Source organism: Bombina bombina, chromosome 2 (genome assembly GCF_027579735.1).
Source record: "Bombina bombina isolate aBomBom1 chromosome 2, aBomBom1.pri, whole genome shotgun sequence".
In the NCBI taxonomy this organism is placed as follows: domain Eukaryota; kingdom Metazoa; phylum Chordata; class Amphibia; order Anura; family Bombinatoridae; genus Bombina; species Bombina bombina.
In genome coordinates, this window is record NC_069500.1 from 467033205 (window position 1) to 467056203 (window position 22999).

The window sequence follows — 22999 nt, forward strand, 5'->3', positions numbered from 1 at the left end:
TGCAGAGACCACCTGAGGAGTTATAGAGAGAGCGTGCATGAAGAGAAAGTGCATGCATGAAGAGAGAGGGTATGCATGAAGCGATAGTGTATGCATGAAGAGAGGGGGCATGCATCAAGAGAGATGGTATGCATGAAGAGAGAGGGCATGCATGAAGAGAGAGGACATGCATGAAGAGGGAGAGCATGCAGGAAAAGAGAGGGTATGCATGAAGAGAGAAGGTATGCATGAAGAAAGAGGGCATGCCTGATAAGAAAGGACATGCATGAAGAGAGAGGGTATGCAGGAAGAGAGAGGGCATGCATGCAGAGAGAGGGCTTGCATCACGAGAGAGGGTATGCATGAAGAAAGCGGACATTCATGAATAGAGAGGGCATGCTTGAAGAGAGAGGGTATGCATGAAGAGAGAGGTCTTGCATCAAGAGAGAGGGTATGCATGAAGAGAGCAGGCATGCATGAAGAGAGAGGGCATGTATGAAGAGAGAGACTATGCATGAAGAGAGAGGGCTTGCATCAAGAGAGAGGGTATGCATGAAGAGAGAGGTCTTGCATCAAGAGAGAGGGTATGCATGAAGAGAGCAGGCATGCATGAAGAGAGAGGGCATACATGTAGAGAGAGGGCATGCATTAAGAGAGAGGACTTGCATGAAGAGTGAGGGCATGCATGACAAGCAAGGGTATACCGTATACATAAAGAGAGAGAAGGTCTGCATGAAGAAAGAGGACATGCATCAAGAGAGAGGATATGCATGACTAGAATTGGCATGCATGAAAAGTGAGGGCATACATGACAAGAGAGGGCATGCATGAAGAGAGAGGGCATGCATGAAGAGAGAGGGCATGTATGTAGAGAGAGGGTATTCATGAAGAGAGAGGGCATGCATGAAGATAGAGGGCATGCATGAAAAAAGAGGGCTTGTATGAAGAGAGAGGGCATGTATGAAGAGAGAGGGAATTCATGAAGAGAGAGGATATGCATTGTGAGAATGCATACATGAAGAGAGAGGACATGAATGAAGAGAGAGGACATGCATTGAGAGAGGGCATACATGAAGAGAGAGGGCATGGATGAAGAGAGAGGGAATAGTGAAAACAAGATCAAGCTGAATGAAAAGCGGTTAAGTTGGAGAAATTGAGAAAAGGGGATAGAGGTAACGAGAATGAAAAAGTGGGAGAGCAGGTAAAAGGCTAAAGATGTAACAGAAGAGCTATAATGGGATAAATATAGTACATAAACCAATTAAAGGACAGGGAAATAATATGTGTGATCATAAATAGGAAGATGCACAATGTAGTACTGTAAAGGAAAAATATATAGATTTGGAGCAAGCTGGACAAAGGAGAGAAACTGCCTTGTAAGTTTTGCCATATGGTGAGTCCATGTGTTACATATCCCCAGCCTTTGCATGTCAGAGTTTTTTATAATCTGGCCAAGAGTAGGAGGAAGTATTACAACAGATGGCAACAGTATTTGGCCATTTAGCTTACTGTGCCAGTGTAATTATATATGCAAGTACAGGAGCTGCCATATTAGATCTAGGTTTGTGTAATGTTATGTGCCAGCCTTTTGCTACAAATTAGTTCTAATTTTTTTTTATTGTATTTAATAACAGGGGCATAAAATAATTAACTTTACCAATGTAAAATTGTATCAAATAAATCAGTATTTAAAAAAAATCTGTATAGAAATAAATATTCTGACATTTATGAGTCTGCCAACTGATAAACAGTGTACAGTTAACCTGAAGGATCTAGTATGTATAGCGATTATACAACTAGGCAAAAAAAAGAGATTATTAATATTATAATGCATTTGGTGTGCACTAATTTCTACTCAAACTTTACAGACACACACACACACACACACACACACACACACACACACATATATATATATAATACCATAGTAACATAGTAGATGACGTTGAAAGAAAACAGAAGCCCATTGAATTCAACCTATACAGATCCTACCTGATTTACACTAAACAAGCAGCCAATTGAACTTACATTAAACAATTAGAAACTGACCATTTTAACACAAGCAATCGTATCCATGAATTCTGACTTTAGCCAGAAATCTATCTAAGGTATTGACTGACAGCTGTTCCAGTTTTTCCAAATCAACGCATAATCTCAAATATTTCAGGAAGAGCAAGTTTGAATAGTATGCTACAAATATATTTATTACATTATAAATTAAAAATATTAGAAAGACAGACAGAGCTGACAAATAGATAGATAGATAGATAGATAGATAGATAGATAGATAGATAGATAGATAGATAGATAGATAGATAGATAGATAGATAGACAGACACACATATTATAGCAATAAGTCTTAATGGGATATAGAAGAGGATAAAGAACATTTTTATGAGACCTTCTAATCTAATGGGTATAACAGGATACAGTGAACAGATTACTAGTTGAAAATTGTCATTTGGCTGAACCAGTAAGTAATGGTGTTGATGATGAGACCTTGTTTAAAGCTGGAGACAGATATTGCTAAATAAAAAGCATCTCTAAAATGGTGGGTTTTCAAGGAGCACTTGACATTTCTGAAGCTGAGTCACAGAGCAAGCATGAAAACCCATTGAGTAAAGGTAGCAGAAGAGATGTATTGTAACATGAAACTGGTAATGAGATTGCAGACAAGCTTATAACAACAATTGAAAGGAGGATACTGTTAAGAAAGTATTTGGAGGTGGCAGCTGTGTTACATCATCTTTTTCTTTGTTAAGATAAGGAATTTAAATCAGGATTTTAGAGACCCTAAGGTATTCTATAAATCATCTACTCCAAATAATGCATTCACTATGTAGTGTAGTAAGACTCTACCTTTAAGGTGTATCACTAAATCTACACTCGTGTTTCTCTCTAATTATTTACAGGATTTATTTCTGCAAATGCAAAAAAAAAAAAATAATCATAAAACAGATACGAGTGATGAATTGCTGTTTCTGATTAATATAGTACTGCAGGCTGACTCAAGTGGCTAGGTAATTTCTGTAGCAAATGCTGAGGACGCTTAACAAATTAAAGAAACTATAAGGACACAAAAACAAAACCTAAACAACAGAATTGTAACCCACACTGGGCTAAATGGAATATTATAGAGCTTTTTTTTTAATATTCATTAATGTTCATTATATTATTTTAAGTGAAAACTAATAGCACATTAAGATATTAATATAAGATTAGAAGTGGAGTGCAAAAATGTTACTGATATGGGGCCAGATTAAAAGTGGCTAATGACAGCGCTAGTTGTGATTAGCAGTATCGCTGTACAGTGCTAACATTAGCCCTCAACTTGATATTACAAGTCCATGGTAAATTCGATTTACCTAAGATGGGTTAACATGCTGCAGACATTACTCAAGCACAACCTAAACTTTCAATGGATATTGTAACTGCGCTAAATAGCGCTGGTATAACAAGTTGAAAATTATAGTTTGCACTTGCATGAAAGACAAAACTAAGCTAAAATATTTTGCGCAACTTGAGACCTGAAGTAAAGTGTAATGGTTAAAAAAAAATACATTAAAAACATATAAAAGGGACAGTCAACACCAGAAATTTTTTTGCTTAAAAAGATAGATAATCCCTTTATTACCCATTCCCCAGTTTTGCATAACCAACACAGTTATAATAATACAAGTTTTACCTCTGTAATTAGCCTTGTATCTAAGCCTCTGCAAACTGTCCCCTTATTTCAGTTCTTTTGACAGACTTATATTTTAGTCAATCAGTGCTAACTCCTAGGTAACTCCACAGGAGTGAGCTCAATGTTATCTATATGGCACACATGAACTAACACTCTCTAGTGGTGAAAAAACTGTTAAAATGCATTCAGATTAGAGCCGGCCTTCAAGGTCATGGAAAAAAAGTAAAAAAAACGCTAGCTGCCAAAAAATATGACATCACTTCCGGTATCTAGTGTTGTCACTTCTGGTTGTGATACTTCCGGTTCACCTCCATTAATAGCGCCATATCCGGTTATCGGGTAAAGTACATTACAAGTCATTACAAGTCTTGAAAAAAGTCTTGAAAAAGGTCTTGTTTAAGGCCGAAATGCGTCGACGACTACATTAGACTATCAGCTCGCGTTTCCTTTTTGGAAGAAGACCGGTAAGCCTATTTTCTATTTGGCAGGTCTATCTCCTTAGATATCGCACCTATTTTTTTTTCTTGTTTCCCTTTCAGGTTATCTCAGTATTGTAGCTTCAGAAGAAACACTAGGAACAAGCAATAACACCTTTATCGTTTTATCGTTTTTTACCTACACATTTGGATTTCCTTATCTACACTTTTGGATCATTGAACATTTATTTTATGAACATTAGTCTATCCTTTTGACTTTATCTTTTTTCAGAACACCTTTTTTTCAGAACATCTTTTTCAATACTTCATTAAGACTTCACTCTTCACGTCCCGTTTTTTTTGTTGTTCAATTTCTTTTTCCTGGATACTTTTTTGAGGTTTATTATACATATGTACCTCACAGTATTTATACTAACACTCTGTTTTAATATTATTGTATGCTTTTCTGTGTATTTACTATTTTTTACTAATTATTGTTTTATTAAACTCTAACTTTTTACACATTTTTTGCACACTTAAGCCATTTAGGCGCTCCTTACCAGTCTCTTTCATACAATCATGTTAGGTGATTGTTTATTTTAAGTTAGCCTGTGTGCCATTTTCATCTGGCTCTGTATACTATATTCCATTTCACAATCAGCGTGTCAGAGCCAGTTTGTAAAGGGAGGATGGAGCCCAGAAAAATAATTTTAGAATTGCAACATTTTGAACGTTCATTGAAAGAGAAATTAAGGAGGATTTTTACAGATAACAGGACAGCAATGTTTTACATACATTTTCAAGGAATTTCAAAGAGCCATTAAGGCCTAAAAAAGTTATTCCATTATTTATTTAGTCTCAGATATGTGGAGAACTTAACAGCACTGCTTTTTCATGTAGATCTGAACTACAAAGTGAAAGTATTTGAGCAGGATTCCAATCTATCAACCAGAATAACAGAACCATAAAACAACTATTCAATAGGATAACGGAACTATGGGGTTATCAAGATTTGGATTTTATAGCAAACATTAACAGCCATCGGATACATCAGTTATTCAGCTGGTTTCCTCTCCATCAGTCAATAGGAGTGAATGTTTTTTCACAGATGCTGTAGTTAGTTTTTTTCTCTAACACACATCATTTATTACAATACTTCAGTCGTGGCCAACTTATCAGACAGCTGGAAAAACAATCGCCAAAGAATAAGAAGACTGTTTATCATCCCACTTAAGTTAATATTTGCAGACTGTCTATGGCTTAGTCGAGATTTAATTTGCCCAAGTTATTGAAACTTTTCAGTGTACTACAATATCTTGCACTCATTTAAACCTAGATGATTTAATGCCCCACTTCAGACATCAGAAATCTTTTAGAGCTTTTCAGTGCTTCCTTCCAGTATTCTATTGTAATTTATCTATTGTTGCCTTAAATAGACACAAGAAGCTCTGAACATATATTTTTCAAGCATTGGTTCACATCCAGCATTTGACGAGATATGTTACACCTCATTGGGATCTACTCATGGTTGTTAATGGTTCTTTATGTTTTGTTGGAAGCATGCTTTAAAATCTCAATTTCTTCATGGTTTCTTATACTATCTATGTATGCAGTTGTGATTACTTCTGCAAGAAGAGATTCTGTGAAGTAACCATACTTGGTTTTCATAAAAACAAAGAGGTGTTACATACCGTTCAAAATTTCTTTCCCAAAGTTACTTCAGATTTTTACACCTTAAAGAAAAAGTTCTACAATCTTACTGTCAAGATAAGAAAACAATAAATTGTAAGCCATTGTCTAGGCTAGAGGTTGTCAGATGTCTGCTTTAAAAACAGCAGATTGCACGAAAACTGCAATTTGTAATTCACCAAGGACAATGTAAAAAAGTATTTCTCTTGGGAGCGGAGCCGGCCACGGACCAGCATGGCCGCAAAAGATTAGTGCTACGAGTAGCTGATTCCTGCTGCTACATTTAAAGACAGTCCAGAGGGCTAAATTGCATGGCTCTTATGTGCAATCACCCTATGAAATCCTGAGGCACACCACCCTATCATGTGAGGATCCGTTAAATAACCGGAGGCGCAGACACTGTTCCTAATCCGGCACTGCTGAGGCCCACTGACATAATCTCGGCGGCGCAAACCGCCATTTGCAGTGACAGAGAGGAGCGGAGAGTGAGAGGAGCAGGTCCGTTTCCACCTAAGTAAGTCTATCAGACAAAACAGCCCAGCGGTGCAAGTACAGGGCGGTGGCTTACCCGTTATAGAGAACAAGCATAACACCAAGGAGGTAAAGAGAGGTGAGAGTGGTGGGCCCCTCCTAACAGTAAACGGTTATACAAACCATGCTACACCCAAATTATATGAGAACTATGTGAGGGGGAAATCGGAGGTCTGCATAAATAAAAAGCACACACCAAGAAACACATGGGGGCTTAAAGGAGACAGATACAGGGCTGCAGCAAATGTACAACCTTAATTAAGCAACATGATCTGAGACAGATTGCTGTTTATACTACACAGTATAGAAAGCCTGTTGTGCAGCACAAGACACAATTCTGCAGCCTTACAGGGAAAAGAGTAGAGGCTCTCTACACACATAGGAACCATAATCTGCCATTATTCACAAACAGTACAGGAGCTGTAGAGTCCCTGACTCACTAGTAATACACCTCCAAAAGGAATGACCTGTTGGTAATGAACAGTGAGTCTGCCTGATCAATAACTAACATACCATAAGGTAGGCCCTAGTTTGGCTCTGGGCCGAAGTTCATCTTATAAATCATTTTCAGTATGGCATCTAGAGACAGCAGAAGCCTGATAAAATTCAAAAGACAGTAAACTCCTCAGGTTCTAAAATGAACTCTTTTTTTAAAGCTGTAGCGGCGCCTAGCATAACAACACCAAGTTCACCTACCTCAGATATGGAGGAGGAAAGGGTCTGTTCGGAAGATAATCCTCAAGAAGAAGAGTTTCCACTTACCAGAGCAGACCTGAAGACATTGCCCTCTAAGGAGGATTTCTCAACCTTTATGCAGCAGGTCAGTCAGCTAATTAGGGATGGTCTGGCCGATGTTAAAAAAGACATTACTGAATTAGGTAACAGAGTGGTACAACTCGAAGACCATGCCGATGAAATTTCGGAAACTACAAATTTAACAACATTACAGCTTCAACACCAAACCATGGAGATTATTCAGCTGCAAAATCAGATAGAGGACCTAGACAACAGGGGCCGCAGGGAGTTCCTGAAACCATTTTACCTGCGGCTCTGCAACAATACCTGCAGAACTTATTCCGCTTTTTGCTGAACACAGATCCTGATACGGATATTCTGTTAGACAAAGTCCACAGAGTGTTGAGGCCAAAACCACAGCCCTCTGCACCACCTAGGGATATTATCTTGAAATGCCACTACTTCCAAGATAAAGAGAACATCTTAATGGCGGTGAGGAAGAAGTCTCCAGTTCGATACTTAGACACCCCCCTTCAAATATATGCAGATTTAAGCCCCCTTACCTTAACTAAATGTTGAGAAGTGGGATTCCTGACAACACACTTGAAAGGCCTGGGAATACCGTACCGCTGGGGCTTCCCCTTCTCCCTGAGGGCATTAAAAGATAATAAGGAAGCCATCTATAGGGACATGGAAGATCTGGATACCTTCTGCATGCAACTAAATATCCCTAAACCAAAGATACCCACAAAGTCTGGGAAAGATCAAGATGGAGATTCGACACAGCGCCAACCATCAAAAGCACAAAGGCAGAAATGGGCAACAGTCCAGAGGAAATCTAAACCGTCAGCTTTGAGGCACCCACAAAAGGAGCCCAATGGTACAGCACCACCATGAAGAAACAAAAGGTTATCAGGGCAAGACTTTCCTTATGTTAACCTAGATCCTGCCATAATAGCAGGCAAGAGCCTGGTATAAAATGTCCCCATGGCTCGCTAAATAGCAAGAAGACTTCTTTTTTTTTTAAACAAAAATTTTTTATTGAGACAAAATTATGTGTAACAACAGTGCCTTCGGATACAAAAAACTGAGGTCGTAAAAACGTATAGCTGGAATACAGATTTGAGTATTGTATAAACCAAACATTTGTATATGTATGTAGACAATGAAAAATAAAAACAAGGGTGAAAACAAACACAGGCATAAATAGGGTCTCTTTTCTGAAAGTGATCTATTGTGGGTATGCGTTTGGGTACTGTGTCTGTGGTTTTGAGTATGATGGTGTTGGTGCTCCTCTTTTGTTAGATTATAGAGCGACAAGGCTCATGAAAAGTGAGCGCGATAGGTGTGAGGGGGGATAAAGGGAAGAAACAAAAAAAAAAAAAGGGGGGGGAGGAGGAAGGAGGAAAAGAGGAGGGAGAGGGTGGTGAGTGGATCTGAGGTGGGGTCTAGAGGTTTGATGACCAGTTTGGGAATTTTGTAAGCCATGGGAACCAAATTTCATGGAAAGAGTCAGTCTTGTCAAGTACTCTGTACGAGTATTGTTCCATTTGACCAATAAAGTGTACAGTTGAGATTACCTGGGAGAGGGCCGGGGGTTCCTCTTTTTGCAAGGAGACTTCTTAACTTGTATAACTGATTTTTTTTTTTTCCTTAACAGGCACTTAGCTAAGAAAGTAGTAACTATTCCATAATCTCTGGACATATTTATATTAAAGTTGGCAGGAACAGCAGCAGCAGTTGGATTGCTGCTTCCTCCCACCCTTAGCTGAATGAGAATGGCCACGATAGGGCCTAATTTAGAAATGATGTTTAACGATAAGTTAGATGAGATTGTTATGCTAATTGTTAAAAAGTTAATTTGTGTTCACGTGTTCCTATTGGTTCATTCACAGAAACAATTTAACAGCGGTAGTGGTTTATTCTTGCTGCCACAAGGGGTCTTTCCTGGTCCTCTGGGCTGGGGGGGAACACAGATGCCTCCGGGAAGCTGCTCTATACATCAAGGTAAGACTACATGCACACACTCACTTAGACCTAATGCATAGAACCCTACGTGTAATAACCCAGAATACTAAAGGGCTCAACTCCCCTTCTAAGATATCCATAGCATTGTGATGGTTCGCAAGACAAAACAGTTTTGTCATATTTATACAAGAAACTCATTTCCCTAAAAAATCAGAACCCAAATTCTCTTCAAGAGACTTTCCGACAGGGTACTTTAACTCTAATGTAAAAAAGAAAAATGGGGTGGGTATCCTAATACACCGCAACACACCCTTTCAGCTAATCAAAACTATAGGGGACAAAGAGGGTAGAATACTCATAGTGACGGGTCTGTTGTTCAATAGACCTGTGACTCTGGTCAATATATATGCGCCCAATTCTAGTAGGACGCCCTTTTTCAAAAGATTACTTTCTTTAGTTTTGGAAAACAGGAAAGGCATATTGATTCTGGGAGGTGACCTTAATGTAACTATGGACCCCCAGTTTGATACAACCTCTCCAAATACTAACGCAACTCATAGACCTCCGGATCTAGTATATAAATGTTTTAGACAGTTAGGCTTAATAGACGTTTGGAGGATACAACATCCCCAACAAAGGAACTATACATTTTATTCACATCCCTGGGCTTCATATTCACGGTTAGATTATCTATACATAGATCAATCGAGTTTATCCCTTATATTAGACTCAGACATCCAGCCAACGACATGGACCGATCATTCGGTATTCTCTATTTCCTTAAAATGGCCAGATGCCCCCATCAATCCATACATCTGGAGACTAGATGAATATCTCCTTCGCCATCCACCAACCTATCAATTTTTGACTACATCAATTACTGAATACTTTAAGTTCAACATTAGCGCAGACACATCACCACTTAATTTATGGGAGGCACATAAAGCGGTCATACGAGGAGAGTGCATTAAGCATACAGCATACATCAAAAAAACACATAATATAGCGGTTGACTCTCTGCTCGCCAAATTGCATAAATTAGAGTTAGAACATAAGCAAAGGCCGAAAGACACAAATCTCCTATCTTCAATCACTAAGACAAGGACGGATCTTAACAACATACTCACGAGGGAGGCTCAGAGGATAGCCTTAAAATTAAGGAAAACCTTCTTCTTCGAGGGAAATAGAGTGGGGTCACTGTTAGCAAGAGCTTTAAAGACTAGAACCGGCCAGACTCATGTACATAAACTACAAAAACAGAATGGTACAGATACACAGGATAGCAAGGGAATTGCAGACAGTTTTAAAGACTTCTATGCACACCTTTACAATTTAGATCAAGTAGATTCCCAGGCCCATTTTGAGGAAATGCAACAATATATCCAGGCAGCTAGTTTAGATTCTTTAACACCAGCTCAAAGGAGGGATCTGGACATGCCAATTTCTATAAAAGAAATCTTGAATGTAATCTCTCATCTCCCAGTAGGCAAAAGTCCGGGCCCAGACGGTTTTACTAACTCATACTACAAATCTTTTAAGCATCTTTTGGCCCCTCACCTTTTGACCTTGTTCCAGGCCATAGATAATAACTTAAAGTTCTCACCTGACATGTTGACTGCGCACATTTCGGTCATATTAAAGCCGGACAAACCACAAGAACAACCGGGCAGCTACAGACCTATCTCTTTACTTAATTTGGACATAAAGATATTTAGCAAAATTATAGCTAATCGAATAAACACAGTATTAAATGAAATTATACATACAGATCAGGTAGGCTTTACTCCACGTCGAGAAGCATGGGATAACACAATAAGAGCGCTGACGCTATCGACATATGCAAAATTTCATAACATACCAGCGGTTGTAATGACGACGGACGCAGAAAAAGAGTTTGATAGAACAAATTTGCACTTTCTTAAAAAAACATTAGAGACATTTGGATTCGGAGCCAAAATGATAAATACAGTCTGTAGACTTTATACACACCCAAGCGCCAGATTTAGAGTAAATGGCATGCTCTTGGATCCTTTTTCTATTCAAAACAGTACGCAGCAGGGATGTCCTCTCTCTCCTATCCTGTTTATCCTGTCAATGAAGGTATTTGCAGCACACATCCGTGCCAATAAAGAGATACAAGGCATTACCATAGGTCCCAACGAATTTAAAATAGCTATGTACGTGGATGATGTCCTTTTCTCGGTATCCTCTCCATATAGCACCATCCCAGAGATACTATGTGAGATTGAGAGCTTTGGTAAATTCTCAAATTTCTTAGTAAACCAAACTAAATCAGAAGTCTTGAACATATCGCTTAGCACAATGGAGTTTCACAACCTTTCACAGATATGTCCACTACGCTTGCAGACAATTAGGTATCTGGGTATTCACCTCTCCCCAAATTACTCCACCCTTTTTAAGAAAAATTACGTGTCACTGCTATATACCGTATTAAAGGACCTCAACACTTGGGCAACTAAAACACTCTTGTGGTGGAGTAGGGTACATTCCATTAAAATGACGATATTACCCAAAATTCTATATATCCTACAGGCCCTGCCAATCCACCTTCCCTCTTGGTTCCTAACATGTTTATAGGGCCAATTAAACGCCTATGTGTGGGGTAAGAGTAGACCTAGGGTAAACAGGAACACTCTCTACAGGTCCACTGTCATGGGAGGCATAGGATTACCAAAGATAGAGGAATACTACCATGCAGTGACTCTTCAGAGAATTTTAGATTGGCACGGTTCAACAACACACAAAGCTTGGGTATCTATAGATTCTCACATTCTACAAGTTCCGTTTGTGAGAGCGTTATGCTGGGTTTCCCCGGACTTGAGGCAAACACAATGTGGACATTTAGACATATACAAACATTTTTTTAAAGAATGGGAAAAGATAAAGATTTGATATCCTCATATCTCGTCTATTAGATCTCCATTATTCCCAATAGTTCTTAACACTGAGATGGTGGGGGGTTTAGACAAAGGATTCAGAAGACTCACGGAGTGGGGATACACAATTCCATTATGTAGATTTTTAGAGGAGGGGAAATTAAAGGACAGAATCAGACTGGAGACTATTGCAGACGGACGATTTACACATTGGCTTAAATATGCACAACTCCAGCATTTTTTACAAACCTCTCCCCATAGAAAGGAGTTCCTCCGCTCAATGACTCCCATTGAACGACTATGTGATAGAGAGACAGCTGTCCAAAGTCCCCTCTCAATGTCACACAGACTTTTAATAGAACCCCAAAACACTATCTTACCAAACTACACAACAAAATGGGTACATGACCTTCACACTGATATTGATAACGAAGCCTGGTGCAATATATTCCAAAGAACAAAAAAATCCTCCACTTCCCCACAAATACTTGAATTGAACTGCAAAATTCTATCACGTTGGTACTTAACACCGACTAGATTGAATACTATATATCCCGATTCTTTGTGAATGTGTTGGAAGGGTTGCAGAGAGCAGGGCAGCCTAATACATATGTGGTGGGACTGTCCTTTAATAAAGAATTTGTGGAAAGAGGTAGAAGCTCACCTACAGAGACTAGCGGGAGACACATTTACGCTTACTCCCAGAATAGCACTTTTAAATGATACCAACCACATCACATGTAAGCTGAGATCCCTTATAGTACAGATAGGGCTTAATGGAGCTTGTTCCTTGATAGCTAGGGCATGGAAAACACCATCATCACCAACAAAAGAGATGTGGATTGAAAGGACGACAGAACTCATTAGTCTAGAGGAGTATGAGTTTTTAAAACGGAACAAGCTCCCTTTCTTTTTAGATGCTAAATTCCTGTGGGAAAACATACACCTATCATCTTAACACATAAATACAAATTCATGAACCCCATAGGTGCAAGGTTTATCAGCAAGGATGGAGGCTGCTCTTCCCCTGGCCCGGAGACCCAGGATGATCCAGATAATGTTTGATGATATTAGGTGAGATAGATTATTACGGACCTACAGATAATGTTGATTGACCTTGAAGTTTAAGGTAATAGTGTCTATATGTGGTATGAAATAGTTATGGAACACTAAGTTAGTTAGTTGGTTAGTAGTTTAGTAGGTTTTGAAATCTCGCTGAACAATGTAACTAGACATAGGCTCAGAAATGTATAATGTACAATGATTGCCTGTTACTTTATGTAAAATGAAAACATAATAAATAAAAAAATAAAAAAAGTCTTTCTCTTGCCAAAACAATCATCAGCTTGGACTGCACAACGTTTTGGCAGGGCCTATCAGCTCAAGATATGCCATGTTCCTAAAGGGCTCACAGATTATGCTACAAGGACTGTTTCAATCTATTTTGCAAAGAAAGCCAAACCATCACCATCTGAACTGTCAGGTGGCCAGACACTTACTAGATTTCTCACTACCAGTTAAATGTCATGCAGCCAGCAGCCAGGATGTTTAAAGAGGAATATTTGGATATTATTGATTCATATTAAATCAGTAATTGTGCAGTGCTTTTTTGTCTATATTCTTTTCTTCATTCACATATATATTCTGCATTGCTTTGATCTAGACTCATATTTCTTTAAATTTCTTGGCTTTAATACCTTGATCATTTTCACCAGTCTCTTTTATGTTCTGTTAGTCATCCTTTTCTGGCCTTCTTCTTATTGATGAGTATTATCTTAGGATAACAGCTAGGATTTTGTATACATACAAGAAAAATCCATACCGACTATTTTGTATTATTGACGTTGTACTTGGTAACATAAAATAACATACTACATGACATGCACATAGTACATGTGATGAGAGCGGGAAGTGACGTCACTGGATGGGGGTGTGATTTGGGTCCATTGTTGTCTGTGTGGCAGTTACCAACTTAGATGTGTTGTGCAAGCTGTATACTTCTATGCTCTGCAATAAAATAGCGTTGTACCTTCGATACTGTGTCCTGCATCTCATGACATGGTGTCAGGAGTACTTGCCTGTGCTTCTGTTTCCTTATTAATGATGATGTTGAAGTTTACCCCACCTGAGCCTTTTGATTTCTCTCAGCCTGCAGCTTAGTCCACATGGCATCAGCTGTTTCAACGCTTCAGGATTGCTTCCAAGCTGGACAAGGAGAGTGGTGAAGTACAAGTTAATTCTCTTTTATATTCTATGGGTAAAGATGTGGAGCCAGTGTTCAATGCCTTTACTTTCCAAGAAGGGGAAGAATTTGACTTTGAAATAGTTATGAATAAACTCAGTGCCCACTTTGTGCCCAAAAGAAATGTGATTCATTAGAGGGCTTGTTTTCACAAACGTGCCCAGCGTGTGGGAGAATCTGTAGAGTCATTTGTGCGCAGCCTGTATGAACTAGCTGAATTCTATGAGTTTGGTGTTGCTAAAGAGGAGAAAATCAGAGACAGAATAGTCATAGGAATTGCAGATGCTGAAGTCTCACTGAAGTTACAGTTGGAGGCTGAATTAACGTTAGATGGGGCTATTAGGATGGCCCGCCAGAGTGAACTGGTGAAAAAGCAAAGTGCTGATCTGAGGTCTGAGAGTATTGTGAATGAAGTGCAGCAGTTCAGGAGAGCTGCTAGTGAAAGGCACAGTGTGAGCGGTAGACCAAGGGCAACAGATAGGCCCAGAAGCGGATGGGCGCAGCATGCTTGCTGCATGCGGTGTAATTTACCAATGATAAGAGTGTTGTATGCCCTGCTAAAGACAAAAGATGTATAAAATGTAACCGAATGGGCCATTTTGAAGTGGTGTGTAAAACTGAATACATTAAGGAGATGCAGGTAAATATAGTGACCAGGAGGGTCAAGAAGTATCCTTTGTGGGGTCCGTTGTCGAACGGCCTGGTTCGGATGAAGATTGGCGGGTTACCCTAACTGTAATGGGAGTCAAAGTTGCCTTTAAGATTGACACAGGAGCTGATATCACTGTTATGTCCCTTGCAGCGTTCATAAAACTGCCTCGACAGCCTCAGCTGACGAAAGTTACAACTAAAGTTCATAGTCCTGGTGGCCGCATCGATTGTGCGGGAAAATTTCTTGCCAACTGAGAGTACAAGCTGAGGAAATTCACCATGTGGGTACATGTGATTAGAGGTCAGTGTGCTAACAACCTATTGAGCAGTAAAGCAGCCTGTGGTTTGGGCCTGGTCGCCAGAGTGAATGAGATTTCAGAAGACATGTTTGGTGAATTGGGCCTACTGAATTGCAACCTAGTCTGAATATCACATAAAGGTGACGCAGTCCCATACAGCATTTCCAGTCCTCGTAGAATTCTGTTCCCGCTCATGCCTCAAGTGGAGAAGGAACTTCTGCGCATGAAGAATATGGGAGTTATTGAAGAGGTTGTTGAAGCAACTGACTGGCGTGCCCCCATTGTGCCTGTTGCGAAGAAACACGGGAAGGTACGCATCTGCGTAGACTTGAAAAGGCAGAATGAGGAGGTGAAGAGAGAGAGATATGTGCTGCCGACACTTAAAAACATAGCACCGAAATTGGCTGGGGTGAAGTTCTTTTCCACACTCGATGCTTCCAGCAGCTTCTGGCAGATACCTCTAGATCCAAACTGCCGCAAACTGACTACCTTCATTACACCGGTAGGTCGGTTTTGCTTCTGCAGAATCCCCTTCGGGATTTCTTTCAAAGAGAGATGAGTTCTCTTCTAAGGGACCACAAGGGCACGGCAGTCGTTATGGACAACATCTTGGTGTATGGGTCTACATTGGAAGAACATGATCAGCGATTGAGCTGTGTGCTGCAGACCATTAGAGAGTCCAGGCTGAAATTGAATAAGGAGAAATGCCATTTTAGGAAGGCTGAGTTATGTTACTTTGGGCATATCATCAATGGTGATGGCATCAAGCCGGACCCTGATAAAATCCTTGCTATTGAACAGATGAATAGTCTTTCTGATGTACATGAGCTGAAACAAATATTGGACCTTGTAAATTATGTGGGCAGGTTCCTTACAGATTTATCCACAATACTACACCCTATCACAGAGTTGCTAAAGAAAGATGTTGCCTGGTCTAGGGACCTTCACAGGAAGAATCTTCTGTGCAGGTCAAGGCACTACTGGGGTCTGCCCCAGAGTTGGGGTTCTATGACCCTTCTAAAAAGACTGTGGTGAGTGCCGATGCGGGCAGTTATGGGTTAGGTGTCGCCCTCCTGCAGTTGAATGAGAACAAACTACAGCCCATCGCCTACTGTTCCCATACACTGAGGGCTGCTGAGTCGAAATACGCCCAAATTGAGAAAGAGTGCCTGGCTACAGTTTGGGTCTGTGAGCGCTTCCAGCATTACCTAGTGGGTTTAGAGAAATTTAGTCTGGAGACTGACCATAAACCGCTGGTTCCTTTAATCAACTCCTATGATATTGACAAAACACCTCTAAGATGCCAGAGACTTCTGATGAGGCTGCTCAGGTTCAACGTTCAGGCAGTGCATGTACCAGGGAAACAACTGGTAGTGGCAGATACACTTTCCAGGTTCCCTCTGGCTGCTGCTGAAGAATATTCAACGAAATCAGATGTGAAAATGTATGTAGATTCAGTTCTGGCCTCCAAATCCATTTCTTCAGGGAAGCTAGAACAAATAAGAAATGAGACATATTCAGATACAGATCTTCAAGAAATTATTAAGTACATAAAAGAAGGTTGGCCCGAGAGCCGGACAGCCTGGATGTCTCTAAGTTCTTACCAGTCAGAAAGGTCGCAGCTCACGGAGCTGGATGGGTTGGTGCTGTTCCAGGACCGCATTGTTATTCCTGTTAGCATGGGGCAGGAGATGTTAAGCAGGATTCATGATAGCCACTTGGGCATTACAAACTGCAGAGAAAGGGCAGCTATGGCAGTTTGGTGGCCTGGGATTATTTCCAACATTGCAAGCCATGTGTCAAAATGTGCCTTTTGCCGGGAACGCTGGCCTACTCAGAGAAGGGAGCCCTTGATTTCTACTCTGCTGACTGCAGGCCCGTTGCAGAAAATAGCTGCTGATTTGTGCGAACTGCATGGGAAAAAGTACCTAGTTGTGATTGACTACTATTCCAGGTATTTGGAGATTGCACCCTTGAATGAGATCACAAGTCAAGCCGTTATCACTCGTCTCAAGAGCTTGTTTGCCCGGTGGGGCATACCAATGGAGTTAGTGAGTGATAACGGAATGCAGTTTGCTTCCACGTAGTTCAGTTCTTTTAGCAGTAAATATGATTTTGTCCATTCTACGTCAAGTCCACATTACCCGCAGGCCAATGGAATGGCTGAAAGGGCAGTTCAAACAACAAAGTTCATTTTGAAGCAATCTGAGCCGTACCTAGCCCTCTTGTCCTATAGGGCGACTCCTATTTAACCCACAGGTCACTTCCAGAATAATCCCATGGTCACTGTGGACTAGGGTAGTCTACCCCGATGTTCAAGTCAGGATGTAATTCATGTTGTTTATACAGATTCTCTTTAACTTGTTATTTGTTGTATACTAAACAAAACTATTTTGTATGCTTCTTGTATACCTTGTTATTTGATGTATTTAGATAAAAAAAATGTATGCTTTGTCCTTTGAAAAGGGGGAAGATGTGATGAGAGTGGGAAGTGAAGTCACCGGATGGGGGCGTGGTTTGGGTCCGTTGTTGTCTGAGAGGCAGTTACCAAGTTAGATGTGTTGTGCAAGCTGTATACTTCTATGCTCTGCAATAAAATAGTGTTGAACCTTCTATACTGTGTCCTGCATCTCATGACAGTATATCACCAGAGAAATAATCACATTAATATTTCTCCTAAAGAGGGGTAGAAAATTACTCCTGTAAGGAACCCTGAAAATAACTTTCAATAAATAAAAGCCTTACCACTTTTTCTTTCATTAAACTAACTTTACTGTTTGAAATACTAGCATTATATTTAAAAGGACAGTCTACTTGTTTTTTATTGTTTAAAAAGTATAGATAACACCTTTAAAACCCATTCTCCAGCTTTGCAGAACCAACATTGTTATATTAATATAATTTATAACCTCTAACCTTGCCTGTTTCTAAGCCCCAGCAGACTGCCCCTTATCTCAGTGCTTATTTAAATTTTGCACAGCAGCTAGACAGTGCTAGTTCATGTGCACCATATATATAACAGTGTGCTCACTTCTGTGGAGAATGATAATGGTTATGCAAGAAACATCACTGATTGGCTAAAATGCAAAATTGTAAAATGCACTGAGATAATGGACAGTCTGCAGTGACTTAGATAAGGTAATTATAGAGGTAAAATTACATTAATATAAAAAGGTTGGTTATGAAAAACTAGGAAATTATTAAGGAATTATTTATCTTTATAAACAATAACAATTTTCAAGTAGACTGTCCCTATAAATCTGTTATCACACACCCCAGAATATTTGTTATACAATAATAATTCTGTTTACCTAATAGTGAACGTGAGAATATGAATGTGCATGCTCACAATATATTTGTGCATGGAATTTATCGCTTATGTGCAAGTGTAACTTGTTATTCCAGACTAGAAGACTGCTGGTTGCATGTGAGTGCTCAGCAAACACACTCTTGTGTGCCAAACACAATCAAATGTGTGCACTTGGGCCTAGATTTGGAGTTTGGCGGTAGCCGTGAAAACCAGCGTTAGAGGCTCCTAACGCTGGTTTTAGGCTACCGCCGCTATTTGGAGTCAGTCAAAAAAGGGTCTAACGCTCACTTTTCAGCCGCGACTTTTCCATACCGCAGATACCCTTACATCAATTGCGTATCCTATCTTTTCAATGGGATTTTTCTAACTCCGGTATTTAGAGTCGTGTCTGAAGTGAGCGTTAGAAATCTAACGACAAAACTCCAGCCGCAGAAAAAAGTCAGTAGTTAAGAGCTTTCTGGGCTAACGCCGGTTCATAAAGCTCTTAACTACTGTACTCTAAAGTACACTAGCACCCATAAACTACCTATGTACCCCTAAACCGAGGTCCCCCCACATCGCCGCCACTCGATTACATTTTTTTAACCCCTAATCTGCCGACCGCCACCTACGTTATACTTATGTACCCCTAATCTGCTACCCCTAACACCGCCGACCCCTATATTATATTTATTAACCCCTAACCTGCCCCCCACAACGTCGCAGCCAGCTACCTACAATAATTAACCCCTAATCTGCCGACCGCAAAGCGCCGCCACCTACATTATAGCTATGTACCCCTAATCTGCTGCCCCTAACACCGCCGACCCCTATATTATATTTATTAACCCCTAATCTGCCCCCCTCAACGTCGCCTCCACCTGCCTACACTTATTAACCCCTAATCTGCCGACCAAATCTCGCCGCTATTCTAATAAATGTATTAACCCCTAAAGCTAAGTCTAACCCTAACACTAACACCCCCCTAAATTAAATATAATTTTAATCTAATGAAATTAATTAACTCTTATTAAATAAATTATTCCTATTTAAAGCTAAATACTTACCTGTAAAATAAATCCTAATATAGCTACAATATAAATTATAATTATATTATAGCTATTTTAGGATTAAAATTTATTTTACAGGTAACTTTGTAATTATTTTAACCAGGTACAATAGCTATTAAATAGTTAAGAACTATTTAATAGCTAAAATAGTTAAAATAATTACAAATTTACCTGTAAAATAAATCCTAACCTAAGTTATAATTAAACCTAACACTACACTATTAATAAATTAATTAAATAAAATACCTATAATTATCTACAATTAAACCTAACACTACACTATCAATAAATAAATTAAATACAATTCCTACAAATAAATACAATGAAATAAACTAACTAAAGTACAAAAAATAAAAAAGAACTAAGTTACAAAAAATAAAAAAATATTTACAAACATTAGAAATATATTACAACAATTTTAAACTAATTACACCTACTCTAAGCCCCCTAATAAAATAACAAAGCCCCCCAAAATAAAAAAAATGCCCTACCCTATTCTAAATTACTAAAGTTCAAAGCTCTTTTACCTTACCAGCCCTGAACAGGGCCCTTTGCGGGGCATGCCCCAAGAAGTTCAGCCCCCCCCCAACATTACAACCCACCACCCACATACCCCTAATCTAACCCAAACCCCTCTTAAATAAACCTAACACTAAGCCCCTGAAGATCTCCCTACCTTGAGTCGTCTTCACCCAGCCGAGCCAAATTCTTCATCCAAGCGGAGCAAGAAGAGGTCCTCCATCCGGTAGAAGTCTTCATCCAAGCGGGGCAGAAGAGGTCTTCCATCCGATTGAAGTCTTCATCCAAGAGGCATCTTCTATCGTCATCCATCCGGAGCGGAGCGGCAGCATCCTGAAGACCTCCGACGCGGAACATCCATCCTGGCCGACGAATGACGGTTCCTTTAAATGACGTCATCCAAGATGGCGTCCCTCAAATTCCGATTGGCTGATAGGATTCTATCAGCCAATCGGAATTAAGGTAGGAAAAATTTGATTGGCTGATTGAATCAGTCAATCAGATTGAGCTCGCATTCTATTAGCTGATCAGAACAGCCAATAGAATGCGAGCTCAATCTGATTGGCTGATTGGATCAGCCAATCGGATTGAACTTGATTCTGATTGGCTGATTCCATCAGCCAATCAGAATATTCCTACCTTAATTCCAATTGGCTGATAGAATCCTATCAGCCAATCGGAATTCGAGGGACGCCATCTTGGATGACGTCATTTAAAGGAACCGTCATTCGTCGTTCAGTCGTCGGCCAGGATGGATGTTCAGCGTCGGAGGTCTTCAGGATGCTGCCGCTCCGCTCCGGATGGATGACGATAGAAGATGCCTCTTGGATGAAGACTTCAATCGGATGGAAGACCTCTTCTGCCCCACTTGGATGAAGACTTCTACCGGATGGAGGACCTCTTCTTGCTCCGCTTGGATGAAGAATTTGGCTCGGCTGGGTGAAGACGACTCAAGGTAGGGAGATCTTCAGGGGCTTAGTGTTAGGTTTATTTAAGGGGGGTTTGGGTTAGATTAGGGGTATGTGGGTGGTGGGTTGTAATGTTGGGGGGGGGGGTATTGTATGTTTTTTTTTCAGGCAAAAGAGCTGAACTTCTTGGGGCATGCCCCGCAAAGGGCCCTGTTCAGGGCTGGTAAGTTAAAAGAGCTTTGAACTTTAGTAATTTAGAATAGGGTAGGGCATTTTTTTATTTTGGGGGGCTTTGTTATTTTATTAGGGGGCTTAGCGTAGGTGTAATTAGTTTAAAATTGTTGTAATATATTTCTAATGTTTGTAAATATTTTTTTATTTTTTTTAACTTAGTTCTTTTTTATTTTTTGTACTTTAGTTAGTTTATTTCATTGTATTTATTTGTAGGAATTGTATTTAATTTATTTATTGATAGTGTAGTGTTAGGTTTAATTGTAGATAATTATAGGTATTTTATTTAATTAATTTATTAATAGTGTAATGTTAGGTTTAATTATAACTTAGGTTAGGATTTATTTTACAGCTAAATTTGTAATTATTTTAACTATTTTAGCTATTAAATAGTTCTTAACTATTTAATAGCTATTGTACCTGGTTAAAATAATTACAAAGTTACCTGTAAAATAAATATTAATCCTAAAATAGCTATAATATAATTATAATTTATATTGTAGCTATATTAGGATTTATTTTACAGGTAAGTATTTAGCTTTAAATAGGAATAATTTATTTAATAAGAGTTAATTAATTTCGTTAGATTAAAATTATATTTAATTTAGGGGGGTGTTAGTGTTAGGGCTAGACTTAGCTTTAGGGGTTAATACATTTATTAGAATAGCGGTGAGCTCCAGTCGGCAGATTAGGGGTTAATAATTGAAGTTAGGTGTCGGCGATGTTAGGAAGGGCAGATTAGGGGTTAATACTATTTATTATAGGGTTAGTGAGGCGGATTAGGGGTTAATAACTTTATAATAATAGCGGTGCGGTCCGCTCGGCAGATTAGGGGTTAATAAGTGTAGGCAGGTGGAGGCGACGTTGTGGGGGGCAGATTAGGGGTTAATAAATATAATATAGGGGTCGGCGGTGTTAGGGGCAGCAGATTAGGGGTACATAGGGATAATGTAAGTAGCGGCGGTTTACGGAGCGGCAGATTAGGGGTTAAAAATAATATGCAGGGGTCAGCGATAGCGGGGGCGGCAGATTAGGGGTTAATAAGTGTAAGGTTAGGGGTGTTTAGACTCGGGGTACATGTTAGAGTGTTAGGTGCAGACGTAGGAAGTGTTTCCCCATTGTAAACAATGGGGCTGCGTTAGGAGCTGAACGCGGCTTTTTTGCAGGTGTTAGGTTTTTTTTCAGCTCAAACAGCCCCATTGTTTCCTATGGGGGAATCGTGCACGAGCACGTTTTTGAGGCTGGCCGCGTCCGTAAGCAACTCTGGTATCGAGAGTTGCATTTGCGTTAAATATGCTCTACGCTACTTTTTTGGAGCCTAACGCTGACATTATATGGACTCTCAATACCATAGTTATTTTAAAGGAGCGGCCAGAAAAAAGCCAGCGTTAGCTACGCGGGTCCTTACCGACAAAACTCTAAATCTAGCCGTATGCTAATTAAAATATGTGATCCAATTGTCAATGCAGTCCCATTGCCTAGTGGACAGGACAGCATACTTTAATGTGAGCAAATATAATTTAATGGCCATCCCTTCCACAACTTATACACAATTCAATTTTAAAGTACATTTTACTTTAAAAGTATATACATGTTGTGTGAATTCCTATTCTTTCTATAGCTGCTGAATACAAAATCCCTATAATGTGCCTCTAAGCTCAGACCTGCAGCTACAGTTTGTTGCCTGTGCATTGATTTTATAATATCAAGTATGTATGAACTGACAATAAAATACCAAATTTGGGGGGGGGCTCTTTCAATGTCCCTTCTAAATATAAAGTATATTCTATTTTGTAAAAAAAAATACTTCTTAGCATTTATTATAAAAGGCTTGATCACAATAAAATAAAAACCTCACAGACCCCCCCCCCCCCATGGCTTTTATAAGGA

The 22999-nt window shown here is 39.6% G+C and overlaps 1 protein-coding gene across 1 annotated transcript in view; it reads right to left on the reverse strand.

Moving 5' to 3' along the window:
- The window catches only part of CRYBB2 (crystallin beta B2), a 41046-nt gene that overhangs the window by 10634 nt on the left and 7413 nt on the right, over positions 1 to 22999 (reverse strand). The window lies entirely within an intron of this gene.